The following is a 19,556-nucleotide window of genomic DNA, read 5'->3' as shown; positions in this document are numbered from 1 at the left end:
ATTCTTTATTCAAAAAGACATGCATAGCCAAAGGTCCTGAGGTAGCAGGGAACAGGGCAGAGCACATTTGTAGACCTAAATGGAGGCTAATGACTGAAGAAATTGCACCAAGAGCTGAGACTGGAAAACCACAGATTTAATCATTGCTAGGCCTTGCAAACAGTATTATGGATTTAGATATTTAACCTTAAGATACTAGGAATTCACTGAAGCCTGAAAGCAAGGATATGGTATGATTCAGTGTGTATTTGAAAATATACCTCTAGTCTAGATGAACTATAGAAAATTTATGGGAGGTGTTGGAGGGGGCAGGACATATGCCATGAGACTACAGTTCATATAAGAGATGATAATTTCACCTTGGTTGGTTGCAGTAAAAAATGTAGACATGTGAATGGAACTGAAAGATACATAGAAGGAAAAGTCAATGGGACTTTCACATATACATATATGTGTGTGTATATATGTGTGTGTGTGTGTGTATGTATGTATATGACTATAAAATTCAGTTACTGGTTTAGAACTTTGCTTTTTCTTCCTAAGGTCTAGCAGTATATGCTGCCCATATATAAATAAAAGTTGAATAAATAAATATCTTAGCCTATAAATAGGAAAATAATGATACCATCATACTTATAAAGCTAATAGCCTTTGTTGTAAGGTATCCAACATTTTTGGTGAAATTTCAACTTTGGGGAAGTATCGTAGTTAAATACAGAAACATTTTTCTTCTGTATTTAAAGAAGAAATTGGCTACCTTATGGTAGATAAAACATAATTATTTGGAAACAAGGAATTGTGTCCAGAAGGCATGTTTACCATAGCAACCTTAACACTGAGTTACAGTATGTCTTTCAGTTTTATAAAGGGTAATTTATCATGGTAGGAATGTGCTGAATATGTCACATTTTACTATCTGCTTATTTAGTTAGATAATCAAGATCTTGACTCTCAAAATAGAATTATTCTCAGTTTTGACTATTTTCATGCTTGCAAATATAATGTGTGTATACTTGATACTCATTTTAAATTTTAAACAGATTGAAACCAACTAAGTCTAGCTAGCACATATAGGACCTAGAAGCAAAGCCATATTTCAGTTTTTTTTCCATGACTTTACAACTGTGTGATTGATGGAGACCCAGATATTTCCTCTGAGATTGAAACAAATTTTTTTCCTAAACTGAGCCATTAAAATTTGAGAATTTAAACATAGTATAAATTGGAAAAGAGGATTTGAATTAAAACGTGAGCAAATGTATTAAATTTATTTTCATAGTTGTTCCTATTTTCCCCATATACATATGTATCTACAGTAGTTTAAAGTTTGGTAACTAAATTTTTATTTTAGAGATACCATTTTTCTTCTGTTTTACATAAAAGAATTTTTTTTCTTCTTTCTGAAAAACAAGAATGGCAAAAGAGGGACTTTCTTTCTGATTAAAAACATTTGGGCTTTTCCTTTCCTCAACATGTATTTTTTATATACAGCTGGAAATTTGGACAGATTTAGCCACAGGAGATGGCTACAGGGCCTAGAATGAATTGTTTGTTTGTCTTTCCCCCCTGGGTAGATGTTCTACTTTTGTGTAGGTTGATCTGAAAGTGTGTGTCAGATTAGGCCTGTTCTTTTATATTGCAGCAAGGTGCTCGAGTTGAGTCCAAATATATGTAAACTTTTCCTAAAATACTATCATTTTAAGCAAGGGTACTTGCTTAAAATCATCATGGGCCTTGGTGTTTAAACTCAGTGATCAAATCATCTGCCTTCTTCTGCTCCAACTGCTGTAACTTGGTGGCCTGTATACAACAGGAATTTATTTCTCACAGTTCTGGAGACTGGGAAGTTCAAGATTAAGGCACGGGCAGATGTGGTGTCTCATGAGGGCCCACTTCCTGGTTCATAGATGGCTGTCTTCTCACTGTTTCCTCACTTGACCGAAAGGGTGAGGGAGCTTTCTGGGGTCTCTTTTATAAAGGTACTAATCCCTTTCATGAGAATTCTACTCTCATGACCTAATCACCTCCCAAAGGCCCCATCACCAAGTTCCAACACATTGGGCTTGGTTTCAACATGGAGGGGACACAAGCGTTCGATCTATAGCAGCATCTAAAGAATATGTTCTGAAAGAGATCAAAATTTGACTTTCTATATGATAGCCTGATTCTGGTGTTTAATAAAACAAAGAAAGATGTAACCTCTGTTTATCACGTTCAGAGATGGGATATTGAGATTGAGTGCTGTAGTCCGACCAAGAATGATTTCCGAATATTCTCACTTGGAAGGGAAATTGCTGTATTTCCTCAATTCTGAAGAAATACATTTTTAAAAAAATATTTTAATGTTTTTGGAAAAGGAAAAGAAAAAGCCTTGTAATTCATATACACCTTTAATGTTGTAGTATTTTCTTTTCTCCTCCCCCCACAGAAGCTGATAGTAAATTTATGGTCATTTTATGGGCAATTATGTTTGGCCAGAGGAAATTTGGATGTGCCGTTGTCAACACAGCCAAATAGCATTAGCTACTTTCAGAGACGAGCAATTGGCCCATCCATTGACAAGGCTAATGGTTTAAGAGATTTATGTATGATGTTCTTCCTTAATTTGGCCACTATTTTAATTTCCCATATTTTATTCAATCATCCATTACTACTTAGTATCTGTTGTGTGCCAGGCAGGATTTAAGATACCAGAAAGGCAGAGAAAGTGCTTGTCCTCCGAGAGGTGACAGTCACCAGGCAGTGAGGATGTGTTGTCAGAATTCCTGTAAAAGCAATAATCACAAGGGGTCTGGAGGTACAGAAAAGGGAGCACTGGATTTTGCTTCAGAAGGAAGGGAAAAGCTCACAGAAAGGGGAAAATTTGAATTCTCGGATAATGATATTCAAGGTAGAGGAAAAAACATCATGAAAAGTATACAGCGTTAAAAGTGTGCAAGTGATGAGCGAAATAAGTCAAACAGAGAAAGACATGTATCATATGACCTCACTGATATGAGGAATTCTTAATCTCAGGAAACAAACTGAGGGTTGCTGGAGTGGGGGGTGGGGTGGGAGGGATGGGGTGACTGGGTGATGGACACTGGGGAGGGTATGTGCTCTGGTAAGCGCTGTGAATTGTACAAGACTGTTGAATCTCAGATCTGTACCTCTGAAACAAATAATGCAATATATGTTAAGAAAGAAAAAAAGAAGAAGAAGAATGTAGCAGGAGGGGAAGAATGAAGGGGGGGAAATCGGAGGGGGAGAAGAACCATGAGAGACGATGGACTCTGAAAAACAAACTGAGGGTTCTAGAGGGGAGGGGGGTGGGAGGATGGGTTAGCCTGGTGATGGGTATTGAGGAGGGCACATTCTGCATGGAGCACTGGGTGTTATGCACAAACAATGAATCATGGAACACTATATCTAAAACTAATAATGTAATGTATGGGGATTAACATAACAATAAAAAAAATTTTAAAAAATTAAAAAAAAAGTGTGCAAGTGCATGAGAATGTTGTAGAAAGGCAAGACTGTAACAGTGTTTGTTGGGTGAGTAGAGGAAGTTGAAGTTTGAAGCTGTAAAGCACTTTGTGTGGGTCTTATTAGCAACACTATCATATTAACACATATGTGTGTAATATTATAAATTTAACACATATTATGTGTGCAATATATACATTCATTCTACTATATATATTATGACATGTATATATTATATTGACATACACACACACATATATATATAAAAGATGACAATCTTAGTCCAACATGTTAACTCCCCTGATAGACATGTAACACAAACCCCAATCCAATTAATTTCTTAATTACTCATCCTTGCTACAGATAATAAGCAGTCTTTACCTTTTATATATGTGGCATATAACTAGTGTAATTACAGATTCATGTATTTTTATTTTAAAAAACTGAATGTTGAATGACAAAGTAAAATTTATGCAGTTCTAATAGGGTTGTTGTTTTTTTTTCCTCCTGATTCTGTGAGTGTTCTTCTGCAGCGGGTTATCATTTATTTGAATTTGTAAGTGACATTGACAAACAACAAAAATACATCGATGCTTGCATGTATTCACTCTTTTTAAAATAGAAACATGCTTTAAAATCTAAATTGAAAAACTTGGAAACATTGCTTTCATTCTATGGAACATTAATTGAAAGTAAAATGTCATCCTAAATGAATCATTGGTATCATTTCTGCTGGTACATTATCTGGAAAGAGTAACTGAAAGAGAGATCCTGTGATATACATTTTCAAACACTAACAAAGGCATTCTAGCTTACATCAAAACAAGGAAGTAATCGTAGTTACTACATATAGATACCAACTTTAAAAACTGCCCTTAAGGAATTTTATTCCTAGTAAAAAAAATCCCTGACTTTTAAAAATTGTGAGATCATGTTTCATGCAAATCCAAAAGCAAGCTGCCTCTCTATAAATAGTCATGACTTTGTCCTACTTTAAATGGTTAAACCAGAGATTCTGTGAGATTCACTGCATTTTGCCTATGGCTACTTTTCTACAATGAAATTTCAGAGTTGGCTGTTATGTAAAACAAAGCAATTTCCCTGCAGTTCTCCTTGGAGGACAGCTCTGATGTATGAAGGAAGCATTGATCTATTGCCACTTCCCTGAGTGGACACAGCAGCAGGCAAGGGAAGAGGGCTTGGTTGGAGAAGAATAGTTGGGTGACCAGCGTAGGGTGTAGGTATCAGTGGTGGGGTGACTTCTGTCTCAGATCCGCATCCAGCTGACGACCCCCAGTCTGAAAACCAGTCAAATGTGACAAATCTCCCCTTGCAATTTGATGGGATGCCCTGCTTGACTTCTTGTAGCCAGAAGAAAAGCAAATTTCAGATTAAGGCTATAACTCCTTTCAGAGATAAAGCAGGATTTTCTATGCTAATTTGTATTATTTTCCATAGGAAATGAGAATAAAAGAGAAATCCTTTGTTAAATGGGGTTTAGCAATAACCGTGTCTTAGGAGCCTTCCTGTTCTCCTTGTCTTCTCGTCTTGAACGCTGGTGTTTATATCCGTTGTTTTGGTTTTATGCTTTTTTAAAAAGCATGGCTTCTGTGAGCGTTGCCATAAAGCTGTGGTTGGACTACAAAGTGCTGGCTGCCAAGCTAGTGGTTGCGAGTGCTGTAATCCTATTAAGTACCTGTACAATAGTAGAGCCTCTGGTGCAGGCTGCAGTCTGTGTGTGTTCGTGTGCTGTGTTGGGACCTGGGATCCATGCACACAATGAGCCGGGGCACCTTAGAACAGACCTAAGACCCCTCAAACAGCTGGCCTAGTAACTATACACTAGCCAGTCTTGGGAGAGAGACTCGTGGAATAACATTAATTTTCTTCTCTAGCAGACGGTAAGGTAACCGAAGCCAGGTTGATTGTGCTGCCTTGGGATTTTTACCTAATGATCTTCTGGAAAGCAGGTGCATTGGCAGGGATTTTAAGCTTATGAAAACCCAACTAGTATTACAGAGTAAACTTTTGCTGCTGTGGGGGTTTATGGGAGTGGGGTGCATTAGTGTAAGATCATTACAAAGCATTTTGCTGACTACTGCAGAATTAATGGCACTTTTATGGCTCGCGGTTAATGACTGTCAAGAAATAAGAGTTTATATCTGTTCAAATTGTAATTTTAAATCAAACTAGCCAGCTGTCAGATGCACCCAGTACAAGAGGAGTCCTTCTTGGTAATATTTGGTGTTTCTCTTACATTTATCATGTTACTAGATCGTTGCTTGGAACCTCAATTGTTTTGCAGATACTTGATGTTAAGTTTTATCATGACAAAAGCAAAGCAAGTTGTCACTTCTAAGAGGCGATTTCCATGTCCCTGTGGAAACTTAGTTTTCTTCAGCATTGAAATACTTGAAATTCTTGCTATTTTTTTGAGTACCTGTTTTTTAAAAATTACCTTCAAGAAAACCGTAACCTTACTTCATACATCACTGTATGCAGGGACATCTGATATGAACTCATTCAACTCTTCTTCCTTCCCACACTTCTAAGTTGTCCATATCTTTCTTTATCTTTGTCTTCTGTCTGAGAAAACAAAAATCTCCGTCCACTCAATGCCTGTTGCCCTTCTGTGCCTCTCATCCTCTTCACTCTTAGCTCCTCCACATTTGCGTCCCTCTCTTCAACATCTTCAAACTCTTCTTTCTTGGATTCACTCCTACTTGAAAACAAGCAAACAAATAAACCCTTCCTTGATCCTGCTATCATCCTACAGTGTCATTTTAGCTCCCTCTTCTTTCCCTCATAACTTCCGGAAGGAATGGTCTTCATATGCTGTCAGCACTTCATCCTTTGCCCCATGCTTGTTTTCCCTGTGCAGCCTGTCCTGCCTTACTCTAAGTAACTCTCCAGACGATTGATAGATTCCAGTCAAGTCCAGCATTCCGCACACAGCACCCCTGCCTGGAATTCTCAGCCACACTTAACCTCCCGACAAGCCCATTTTTGAAACTGTATTTCTGTGGCTTCTCGGCTCCCTTGACTCCTGTCTTTTTTCTCTGACCCTTCCTCTTCCAATTTCTTTACCAAGAGATATGCAGAGTGTCAGGGTTTTGTTTTGATTTTGGTTTTGGTTTTTTTTCCCCATATCTTCTTTGAATGCCTAGCTCACTACCTCTGTTTCAAATCTATATTAGTGACTTTCACATCCATATCAGTATCTTTGTTCTCGCTAGTAAAAACTTCAACTCCATGAAGGATAGATACCCTTATTCTTAGAAGGACCTCAATGGTTGTACCCAACTCCAATCTGTTGACGTGGTGTCTCTTCCTCCTGACTTCCTTGTTTCTATTAATTACACAGCCTTTAGCTCAGACATCCAGTCTTACAAATGTACTCACTATTGATTTCTTCCTGCCCCTTTCCAATCACTTAGCAGGGCAGCTTTTTCCTATCTCTGGAACATTTCTCTCATTTCCTCTGTACATCCCTTCTTTCCATTTCTCTTTTCCAAGACAACTCACACATTATTGTAAAGGGTTTCATTATTATTATTAATACTGTTTAAGATTTCTGTTTGTTTCTTCCAGTTCAGAACTCTTGAGAAATTAAAATAATGACCTAGATATTGGCGTGCCCTTGCATAGAAATCTCCACTAGCTCTTCATTACCCATTGCAGAAGAAGCAAATACCAACTCTCAAGATGCTTCACCTAAAAAGGTCAAGTTCATTTCTCCTGAGAGGTTTCCACACTTCACCCTGCAGACTAAATACTACACATTCCCTTAATGTCCTCATGCTTTCTTAAGTGTTCATCTTTTCTTCACTATTCCTTCCCCTGACAATTTTTCTTCAACTCCTCCATGGCCACCTGCTAAAGATATCCTACCTCGTGATATTTTTCTGAGAAATAGTCAAAAATTACCAGCAATAAAATACATATACATGTATCATATCTTTATAAGTAAATGATATGTAAAGTAGATCTCTCAACTAGCTAATATCCCACAGTGATTAGTATACTATATCCCTACTGAGGATTCTGTTTGAATGATTTATTTATTTAATTATTTAAGGTTAGTAGAGTACCCATGTGTATCAATAAATACTTGTTGAATGAATAGATGAATTTAACTGATTGTTTTTAATTAGGATCTCTTGGCTCATTACCTTGGTATTTCTTGGGCCTGACAGAATTATCAATTTTGTTTTTATTTGTAATTTTATCCTCTCTAATTTGTATGCCATTTTATATGCTACACCTATGAAAATAGTTAAACAGGTTTATCATTAAAGCAAAAACTGAGGAGTCAACACAAATATAACTCATGTTCATATTGCTAATTATTATTAGAAGAGAGCATTGTGTATCTACCATTACATGACAGAAATTATAAAATACATTCTCAGTCAAATGAGCTGTATGTCACAGGTACCTAGCAGATTGTTTGGCACTTTAATGAACTTTTGCTGATTATCATTATTGTAATAAATTTCCAGTAATAAACTCCATTAGAAATCATTACTAGTGTCCAAAATTTTATAAATGTATGTGTATATATAAACATATATACACACACAAAATAGAAACACATATATCTTACATACAATGGAAATTTCTTTTGTCAATGTAACATTTATCTAAGACATTTACAATATGATTAGCCAAGTTTCTATCTTCCAGTATCATACTCCCTTTCACGTATGTTTATTCTGGCTTTCCTGAACTATTATATCCTGATTTCATTTGTTCAACAACTCCTCCTTGCTGGTTAAAAATTTACAACATAGGCTCAACTCTGTTTTTTTAATGGTTTTTCGTTGTTCTTTTGCACTTCTTAGCAGTAATTTAAGTTAGATACATCTTTAAGCTTCGTTCTACGAGGATAATTTTCCCCCAAATTTTGCTGAATCTGTGTAATCCTGTCCCTCTGAACTTTTGCATATAATATTGTATACTTAACAGACATACTGCCATGAAAATTTGCCCAACTTCTAGTATTAGTTCCATACTCACAAGTCCCCAGATCAGTTTTTACTTTACCTTGCTATTGGACTCCCACCCCTGCAGCAGTTAGAAAGTTGCTATTAATATTCTTAGCTGTTAAGACTTTGAAAGTTAGTAATTGTAAATTGGTCAAATCACTCAGAAAGTGGTAAGAGTCTTTGGGAGCTGGGCTAGGAAAACATGGTCTTCCATGAGGAATAGTCATTTCACATAATCCCATCAACAGTGCCATGAGACAGAAGCGATTCACTCCATTTCACAAATGAGAAGCAAAGACTCAGAAAGTTAGGCATGGTTTTATAGTTCAAATTGTAGAGCTGGGACTTACTTAACTCCATGATTTTCTGATTTTGAAGTCCATGTTGTTCCATTACTTTTTTTGTGTTGAGAAGTTCCTCATGCTCTTTCTAGAAATTCTTATTCTCTAAACCACACTAGAACTATTCCATCCTGTGACTGGTTTCCTTCAGGCCGTACTTTTCTTTATTTAAAAATAATCCATCACTTGATTAGGAATCAGCTTAACCTACTTATGCTATTTTTGTTTGCTACAGATTTGATGTCTTCACCCAATTAAGATGCAAAATCCCTCTGAGCATCAGAATTTCTGAAATGGGCATGGTTTTTGCTCCAAGGGATCATTAGCTCTATATGACCATACCATGCATATATACTTAGACTGCTTATGTAAAACTGTCCTCATGTTGGATTTATTCTCCCTTCACTCAAAAATAACAACAACAAAAATACTGCTTATCTTATGGTTAAACAAATGATCTGATGAAAATCTGAATGGCTTCTAGGGGAAGCTTGACAATTTTTATACTCATATTTCTGAATATTCATTTAATTTTGCTAGGTAATGTCACTATATTTCTTCGCACAGAATTGCTTAAGAGGTCCCTAGAAGCCATCATGACCTGTTATTAAGTCATGATGAGTTGAGCTCTTTCATGCTAACTGTATTTGTTTCAATACATGAATTCATAATTGTTGTATTTGAATCTTAGTCATGCTAAGCTATGCTGAGGTAACAAACAGTTTTCAAATTCTTAAAGGCTTATGAAGTAAAGGTGCATTTCTCCTTCATACAAAGTTGGATGCAGGTCTAAAAGCTCATCTGAAGAACTTTCTCAAAGTAATGAGTCAGGGATCTAGGCTGTTTTTCCCATGTGATTCTACTACATTGGTATCTTTTGCTTACAAGCATGTGGTGGATACATACGATCCTTTCCCGTTGGATTTAATCACCAGACTTATGGGTCTAGTCAGCGTAACGAAGAAGGAGGCTTATATGTAGCTGGGTGAAAAACAATTTTAAGAATTCCAACCTGAGGGGTGCCTGGGTGGCTCAGTTGGTTAAGCAACTGCCTTTGGCTCAGGTCATGATCCTGGAGTCCCAGGATCCAGTCCTGCATCTGGCTCCCTGCTCAGCAGGGAGTCTGCTTCTCCCTCTGACCCTCCCCCCTCTTGTATGCTCTCTCTCTCTCATTCTCTCTCTCTCAAATAAATAAATAAAATCTTTAAAAAAAAAAAAAAAGAATTCCAACCTGAAACCACAGTTTCTTAGGTTCACCCTCCATTACCATTCCTTTGATACCATAAGGTTTATGACCTCAACTCCCCTAACTACTTGCTGCTTCTTGTGAAACAGATTTCAGATGGCAAAGCTAAGCTCCAGACAGGTTGAACTTGGTGTCTAGAGATACTGAAAATTGGATTTACACTTTTATTCAGATCAATTATGGTGCATTATAGAAAGTTGTCTCATTAACATAGAATACAGTAAGCAGTCACTTAATTCTCTTTGCCTGGCACCAATACCTAGAACCTAGGCCACTGACTGTCCCACTAGGGACGGTGGATTCCTCATGCTTAGTCATATATCTGATCCCAGAAGCTGAAAATCAGCCTCCCCATAGGTCTAGTAAAAATTTGTTCATGGGTGCAGCCTATAGGTAGGACATGTCTGGTGAACTGCAAAAGGAGGCAATGACTCTGATCCAAGCCTGAGCCTACCACAAATTCCATTCACGGGACACAGGGCTAAAGACCCTGTACTATATGAAGTGGGTCCTGCTGCCTTACTTCCTGAGAGAAGTAGTGTATCTTTTCAGAAAAGGCAGAATCTTAGAGTTAGGCCCATTTCAATTTAAATCTCAACCTTTCCACTTACCTATGTGACTTTGATCAAATTACATAGTATCCTGAGCCTGAGTTTTTATGTATGTGAAAAAAGCCACATAGATCTCATAAAATTTTGTGAGACTTACAGCACCTTTGATATAGTAGGTGCTTTGTAAATGTTACTTCCCTTTTAAAATTAGTAACAAAGACCCAGTGATCTTCATAATCATATAAGTAACCATATCAGAAATTTAACTGATCAGAGGCATTCAAGAGTGTCTGGTTTAACATATGACATCTATATTTGGAGGAGGGAAAGGGATGAAGAGATACATTTATGTAGACTTTCTGTGCATTATTTGAAAATGCATAGTCTCAGACCTCATCCCTGATTTGCTGGCTCAGAAGCCCTGGGAATAGGGCCTGGACATGTGTAACTTGAAAACAAGCTTCATGAATGATTCAGATGCATACCCCTAGTTAAGTACCATGCTAGAGGCTGACACGGGGCCTGGTAAATAGGAGGTGCTCAACAAACATTGATGGAACTCAGGGGATCTGTGTCTTGGCCCAGTTCCTACCTCTTATAACCATTAAACCTCTTTCTTCTCTTTCTGCCTGCCAGTCCCTATGATATCAACTATTGTTTATCTTAGAGAAATTCAGCCCTTCCCAGAGAAAAAGCGATGTTTCAAAGTATCCAGCCATTTGCGGAAATGTAGACAAAACAGTAATATAGCTACACGCTTTTTAAAATATCTTCACAACAACAGAATTTAGAAACTTCAGCAACAGTATATTGTAAGCTGTAATAATATAGCTAGTATTTGTTGAACATCTACATGGAGCAGGCTAGAGGTAAAGCACATGTTCTCAAAATCCTTCTGTGGTAGGTAGTGTGAATATCTCAATTTCACAGTGAGGAAATGGAAGCACGCAAAGGATGTGTAACTTGTTCAAGCTCATACAGAAAAATTTTTTGAGTAATGTTCAAAGACATTCCTAGGTGACTTTGAAGTCTAAAAGAACTCAGGGGCTCATTCTGATGATTGTGGTATCCTGGGCCAGAATTTGTATATAGTCAGGCATTCTATATTATTAGTTCACAGAAACTGATTGATATGATATTAACATATTGATTTGTAGTGCCAGTGTTTCAGACAACCACATTAGGACCATTTCCATGATAGAAAAATGTGGCAATGAAATGGGGAAGTTCTGAAGGCACCAGGACCACAATAGTTAAGTGATTTTCTAGGACCCGGAAGGTGGCAAAAACTTCAGACCTTGAGCAGTGTATTAAAATATCTCATCTCTTTGCTTGCTATCCACTTACCTGTCTTATTTATCCTTATATTTACTTGGTTATATATGCATATAAATAAGCATGCAAGGAAAGAATAGATAATCCAGGCTCTAGAATATCCAAGAAGGATGAGCCGGTTACCACTCCCTATCATACCACCCTGTGTTAATTCCCTACATAACCCCTATTATTGCCTGGAGAGTTTATGTAATAGTGATCTCTTTATTTACTGCTTTCTCTCACCAGTTTTCTCCATGAGCTCTGGGACTTTGTATATCTTAAATATCATTATAATGACTAAATAGGTGAGCAAAGTCCAAAGATGAAGGAGGAATGATCATGTATAATAATACCAGATAGAAAAATAGAGTCTGGAGACTGTTAAGGTCAAGACAGAAAGAAATAAGGGTGCCTGACTGGCTCAGTCAGTAGAGCATGTGACTCTTGATCTTGGGGTTGTGAGTTCAAGCACCATGTTGGGTGTAGAGATTACTTAAAAATAAAACCTTTAAAAGAGAGAGAGAGAGAGGTAGGGAGGGAGAAATATACCAAAAGACATAAAGAGTGGTGCTAGAAGAATTGTGATCTCTGCACCTAGAGTAGGAATAGTCTGTTTTATGTTCTCTTTTGCTTATGTGTGTGTCCTTGTGTCTGTGTGTTGGAGAGAGACAGAGAGACAGAGGTAATAGGTTAGGGGCCAGGAAAGTGGGATTATAAATGTGTGTTTGTAGACAGAGTAAAGCAAGAACCCAACAGTTGCTTCCTTATACTATTGTAAATTCTAAAGGTTCATGAGTGAATGAAGGGTCTAGCTGAGAATAAACAGTAACCTAACATAGGAGAGTGGTCTGGGAAGGGAGAAAGGAGAGATTGAGCAGTTCCAAATGACTGTGCTTGGTCATTAGATGAAAGGGAAGAGGCAAGGCAGACTTGACTTCCTGAGGATAGTCAGCCCATTCTTTGATAGGGAGCACATGTAGAGCAGTCTTGGTGGAAGAGCATTATGACTTATGTTTTGGTAAGTTGCATTTAATGTGCTATGGCCAGCCCAAATGTTAATGTAGTAGTCGATGAATAAGTAGGTCTGAAGGTTAGGAGAGAAATTAAATCTAGAGTTTTAAATTTGGGAGTCATCAGCAAATCTATACCTTCACCTTTCTCAAAATTTCCAAATTTACCTGTCTTATGTAACTGTTGATGATTATTCCTTAGTATGGAGATATGACTGCCCTACTCTCAATGCATATATTCCCTACTCTAACAAATATTAAGAAGGAAAAGTTATTGGTACATATTCAGTGCAGCAATACCCCATCACCAGTGGAATGGAGTAAGGTTATGAAATTGCTTAGATTTATTCAATCTATTTTATGCAGCCATGCTTGAGGACGCAACTTGGAACCTGGGAGTTAATTTTAGACTCCACTCCTGGTCCTCAGGGAAATTCTTACATCTCAGTGTGCTACAGGCATCACCAGAATGCCTTCTTCTAGCCATCTAGGAATTTGTCATAATGATAACTATCTCCGAGTGACAGGCAATAAAAAATACTGTTTAAACAGTGGATCCAGACTGCTTGGTTTAAGTCCTGGTTCCTCAATTTACTACTCATGTAACCCATCTGCAACCCATGTCAAGAGGAGATATTGATAGTACCTACCTCAGAGGGTTGATTTGAAGACTCAGTGAAATTAATAACATACGGTGCTAGAACAATGCTTGGTATAGAAAAAATACTAAATAAGCATTAGCTCTTATTTTCAAAAATATTTAGGAATTGTCACCATGTTCTACTCATAGTACCATTTAATAAATGCTGGCTAAACAGAAGTATTTACTGAGCATTTTCTTTTTTTTTTTTTAAGATTTTATTTATTTGTCAGAGTGAGAGAGAGAGAGCACAGGCAGGGAGAGTGGCAGGCAGAGGGAGAAGCAGGCTCCCTGCCAAGCAGGGAGCCTCATGTGGGACTCGATCCCAGGACCCTGGGATCATGACCTGAGTGGAAGGCAGACGCTTAACTGACTGACCCACCCAGGCGCCCCTACTGAGTGTTTTCTAGACTACTTTTGTAGAACTGAAAATGGTGATGGTAGTGTTCTGGGGAAACCCTAAATATTACCTATGATGTTGCTGAACAGTGTGACATTACCAAAACATGATACCTTGGCAAGTGTATGGCCAGTTGGCCTATAGATGACCAAATCAAGAAAGCTAGTATTATTCTGGGATAGATTAGTAGTCATTAAAATTCCTCAAAGAAATAACATGGGACTACCTACTTCATAATTATATGAATCTTGCTTCAGATGTTATCATTGGCTTATTGCACACTTATGTCCACATTATTTATACATTATCCATTAAAATAAATAAAGAGAACATCAAGGTTATTACTCTGAATATATTGCATTACATCCTTTACACAGGGTATGTGTGTACCCCATTTATACACATAATGGGTACTTCTGTGCTGATGTCTTTTATATAAAGTGTGGGGAAACAAACAATCTTTGAGGTGCTCTTGAATGACCAACATAAGTGTACACTAGCAAATGATGTAGACAGACTATGACTATAAAATTTCAACCAAGTGAATTTCAAATAATGTAATAGAGATTTATTATGACTGAAAAACCATAATGAGATAACCTGGAAATCTAAAATAGTGATCATTATTACCATTATCATACTACTTGTATTATCACTCGTAGCCAGTACGTTACTGGGCATGTACTACGTGCCAGGTGTACCTGACACGTAAGATCATCACAGCAACTATAACCCTTGCTGTAATTGTTTGGCAGGTGCCATTATTATCCTCATTTTAAAGATGAGAAACCAAGAAACAGGGAAGATAAGCAAAAATAACTTGCCCAATATCACATAGACAGAAATTAGGGAAACTGGAACTTCAGGGCAGACTGGCCCTAGAACCCATGCTGAACCAGCACACCAATATGGACAAGATATTTCACAGTTTATGAATCCTTTATGGATTTTATTGCATTTCGTCTTCACAATCAGCCTTCAAGGTGAGTATTATGTCAGAGTGTAAAGCCATACAGATAATAGTGACAAGTCTCAAATGGAAACCCTAGTCATCTTCCTTGCGATCCATACCTTTTCTTTCTATTGGAGTCTCATCTACTAACTTGACAATTCCTAGTTCATAAAGGGGCAAAGTACTCTTAGTTCTGCAAGCCACAATTGTAGATGCAAAATCAACGTGGTCAGCTAGTGAGTACAATGTGAAAAGGATGCTGGGTTATACACTGATATTTTGAGCTATAACCAAGCAAGTGGATGACACATGGGCACTATCAGCAGGAGCATTTTTGTAAATTCATGAGAGTAGTTGATGTTGCACAGTGTTGTGAATAAACACTGGATGAAATCAAAGGGCAGAGGCTCTAGGTCTCCTGGCATTGGCAATTCTAACACCTAATGATTTCTTTATTAATAAAGAAAGGATAATATCTGACATATTTACCTCAGAGACATTGTGAAAATCAAATAAAAGGATGTGTCATTCCAGACACCTGGAAATCCTACACTACCAGGCTGGTGCCCAATAAATATCATATGTATTCAATAAATGAATACATGACTCATATGTGGAACAGAATAGAACTTTAAAGGTGTATATTATATATATGCATAAGTGCACAAATAATTGATAAAACACATGTGATCATACCTAATTTATTTGTATACTTGTCACAGAAATTTTTACCTCATAAACTTTCAATTTGATGTTTCTAGAATTAAACTAAATTAAATATCTTATGCTTATGGTTCTTCAGTCCTTTGACTTAATATTCTTGAATTAGCCCTATTGGGGAAAAAATTTTACCTAGCAATGGGGTATAGAAACACAAACACAAAATTATGTCACTTTGCCAGAATCAGGTCTGTTTTAATCTCCCGGTCACATTCATTGGTTCAATATGCCTCTATTGAAGACCTGCAATATGAGAGACACCACACTAGGATTTTGAGGAAGTCAAAGGGCAATTGACCACTTCAACCCAGTTTGCCCGGGACTTCGGTTACTACTGCTCTCACATGTCTTAAAGTTTAACCAGCGGGGTAAAGCATGTATATAAAAATGAGGTAAAGTAGAAATGATGTGTAGTTTGAGATGGGCGTGGATAAAATCCACTGAGCATTCAGTTCAGTAGTGAAGAGATCACTGCTTCAACTTCATGAGACCAGGGAGCAGAGTACATTCCACCTGGACCACAGAATGTCAACAGACTGATGGTGACGTTTCTGAAGAATATGCAGCGTGAGGTACAACCTGTAGCAAAGGTAGGAAGACGGGGACCTGTACACAGCAGTTCAGCTTTGCTGGAGCTTGAAAATACAAGTGTGCACTCAAGTGACCAGTTTGCCCAGGACTGAGGGGTTCTGGGATATGGAATTTGCGGAGCTAAAGCCAGAAGAGTCCTGGGCAAACTGGGATGAGTTGGTCATTCCTGGTATGCACTCTAGTACAGTGTCCAGTGATTGATTATCAAGGTGTATTAATAAGTGAAGGTATTTAGCTGTGACCTATAAAAAAAAGTCAATACTTTGATAAAGTTTAATTTTAGTTTAGTTATTTATCTAAAACATAATAGAGTTTTTTTAAACAGAAATAATCACTTCCCTTTAGACTAGATCTATCTTTTTAAAAGTCAGTCTCTTGTTCTCCCGCTCTCTCTCTCTCTTCACTACTTTGAAATACTACTCTCCATGTCCTCAGTCATCAGAATCAGGGAAAGGCATATTGATGTGGCTCTAACTTCCTCTGCAAGAGAGATAGCTCAGCAACTTATCTATTGAATTCAATCACAGAATATGTCATTGGAGAACTGAGTTCAGATCTCTACTCAGTTTGATCTTGGGTAAGTCGCTGTCTCTCTGAGCCTCAGGCTCTTCATCTTTGTGATTGCATATAAAACCTTAGAAAATTTTAGGCAGCTAAGTGTCTACTCAGAAGTGCCCAAGCATTCCCTAAAATGAATGCAGGATTTTTATCACTCAAAACAATGTGCATACCAAAAAATGTAGTTTAGTAATGCCTTTTTTAAAATGTCATTAAAGTCTCCTTTAATCTGTAGACTTCCTCTCCATCATATTTCCCTTTCTCTCTCCCTCTCCTTCTAAGAAATGGGAATATGTATCTGTCTATGTCAGGTTACTCAGTCTGAATTTGGCTGATTGCATCTCCAGGGTATAGTTTAATATTCTTCTCTGTTCTCTGCATTCCCTCTAATTTGCTCACTTTTGGAAATGTTCTTTCAAGAGTGGTGTCATTTTCTTCTGTCAGATTGTGTGTGTGTGTGTGTGTGTGTGTGTGTGTGTGTGATGTTAGCAGCCATTAATTCTCAGTACCTAGATCCATTAATTAAGGATTTCTGGCATGAGCATGTTCTATCATTCTTTCTTCACTTATTCGATGGAATAATTCTATAAAGAGAAACTCCCTCTCACCTACTCTAGTTAGTGTTACCGTTTATTTGGAGAAGCAAGATAAGTTCTGTATTCCTTCCTTTCAGTTACCGCTGGTTTAACCCTCTTATATGCCAGTCTAGATCTTGATGATCGTATGTCCAATTTTGTAAGCCATTGCACTTTGGGAGAATAAACTAACACAAATTAAAGGCAATAAAAATAAATAAGTATATTTTGAAACACATACCCAACAAATGATTTTGCACTTCGGAGAGTATTTTTGTATGGATACTTGGAAAGATGGTCGTCTATTCTCTGCTTACTTTTATTTTTATTTATTTTTTTACCATTTAATTTAATTATTTATTTATTTTTTAAGTAGGCTCCACACCCAACATAGGGCTTGAACTCATGATCCTGAGATCAAGACCCAAGATCAAGAGTCGTATGCTCTACCGACTGACCTACCCAGGCACCTCTCTGCTTATTTATAAACCATATTATCCCATATTATTACTACCCAAGACAGGTAGTATCTAACCCATTTGTATTTTTAAGACATTGTTTGGATTAACTCATTTTCCCCTATCTACTTCAGACTTTATGTTCCAACATAAGATTCTGCAGTTTAGTCATTGGAAATCCTAAAGCTTCATATTCTAATTAAATTTAGAGAACTTTGGAATTGTGTGTTCCCTTTTTCTAAACACCCTTCAATTCAATGGGATGAGCCCATTAGTAGCAGAAGATGGAATCCTTCCAGAGTATATGGGCCACGGGCAGCATTTGATAAATGATTAGAGAAGCTGCCCTTGCTTCTTGAAATAGAAACAAAAGAACAGGGGCACTAGTAATGAATACAGCAAACAGCCAAGAGAAATTGCTGAATGAATAATTTCAATTTGAAATTGCTTACTTCACTGGAATGCTCATTCTTCACTTTCTGATGACTAAGAAAATATTTTTTAAAGTTATAATTGTTTCTTTTTTTCTTTAAAAGCTGACTACAAAATATTCTGAGAAGAAAGCTCCAATAAGCAGCAATAGCTTTAATAATTAGGTTTCCTACTTAGCTTTCAAAACCTGTCTCATAAAGAAGTTTTATAAGTAGAGGAAGCAGACACTTTCATTGATGGATGGGTGAACCATCCTTGCCTTACTGCATTCTAATTCCTTTTAAAGTACAGAATTTAAACATTTGAAAATCATTAACTCTTTCATGGTTCAGCAATACAGAATCCTTCAAAGAAATAGGCAATGCTCACTTTAAGGATGTGGACTCTAGCATAAAACACCACCTTGGAAGTGGTGCTAGAGACTCAGAGAAAATTAACATTTTTTAAAGCATCAAATATGTATATTTTACCACTGCACCTATGGAAGATTGCTTCTGTTCATCACTACCCTTGATTCCCATAAAAGGTCCTTTCAGATACCTCCTTGAAAACATTCTTTCCGTAAAGGAATCACAATAGTTAATATCTACTACAAGTGGTTTCAAATTTGCAGGAAGTCCTGGTGAACTTTGGTCACATGCGGTATTCCCCATTATGATGCCACTTTCATGTAGGTCTCTCAGCTTGGCTTTCATCCAGGCTGTTAGGTGAAATTAGGCCCAGAAAATCGGATTATTACATCCCAAGGGAAACCACTGATAAGCAGCAGATGATTGCTCATCTCCTTGCTACTTGCTGGTGTTGAGGTGTTACTAGTTACAAAGCCAATTTGTTAACAATTAGTACTCATTTCCTGTTATCGATCCTAAACATTTGACAAAGCGCTTTTAGGAAATTGGACCCCCAAAAATAGCTCTCCATAAGTGATGAGCAATTAAAAATCTTCAAGATCCAATGTAATTCCAAACCACAGTCATCAGTTTCCAAGTAATTATTTTTGCTTTGGAACCCACCTGCTATCCTGTCCAGTTTAAAGATGTGCTGGAACAAGGACATACTTCTTAATTAGCAGAGGTTGTGTTTAAGTCAGAACAGGAACAAAAGGAATTTTCTTTGATTATCTGCTTTAGCTGTTTGTAGTATTCCTATAAAGGACAAAAATTGCCAGCTTGCAATACAATATATGTATTTGTGAGAGTGTGAAATTAAATGCATTACTTCTATTATCTAAAGATCTAAGCTTAGTTTTTAAGTCTGTGTTCACCTTTGTACATTATGAACTCTAAATATAGAACCATAAATGGAGTCATTG

At 37.2% G+C, this 19,556-nt stretch overlaps 1 protein-coding gene across 3 annotated transcripts in view; it reads left to right on the top strand.

Annotated features, from left to right (window-relative positions):
* Positions 1-19,556, top strand: part of PDZRN4 (PDZ domain containing ring finger 4) — a 343,940-nt gene that overhangs the window by 189,448 nt on the left and 134,936 nt on the right. The window lies entirely within an intron of this gene.

This window comes from Phoca vitulina, unplaced genomic scaffold (genome assembly GCF_004348235.1).
Source record: "Phoca vitulina isolate PV1807 unplaced genomic scaffold, GSC_HSeal_1.0 scaffold23, whole genome shotgun sequence".
NCBI classification, from domain to species: domain Eukaryota; kingdom Metazoa; phylum Chordata; class Mammalia; order Carnivora; family Phocidae; genus Phoca; species Phoca vitulina.
Note: the sequence above shows the minus strand (reverse complement) of the source record. Positions and strands in the feature narration are given on the sequence as shown.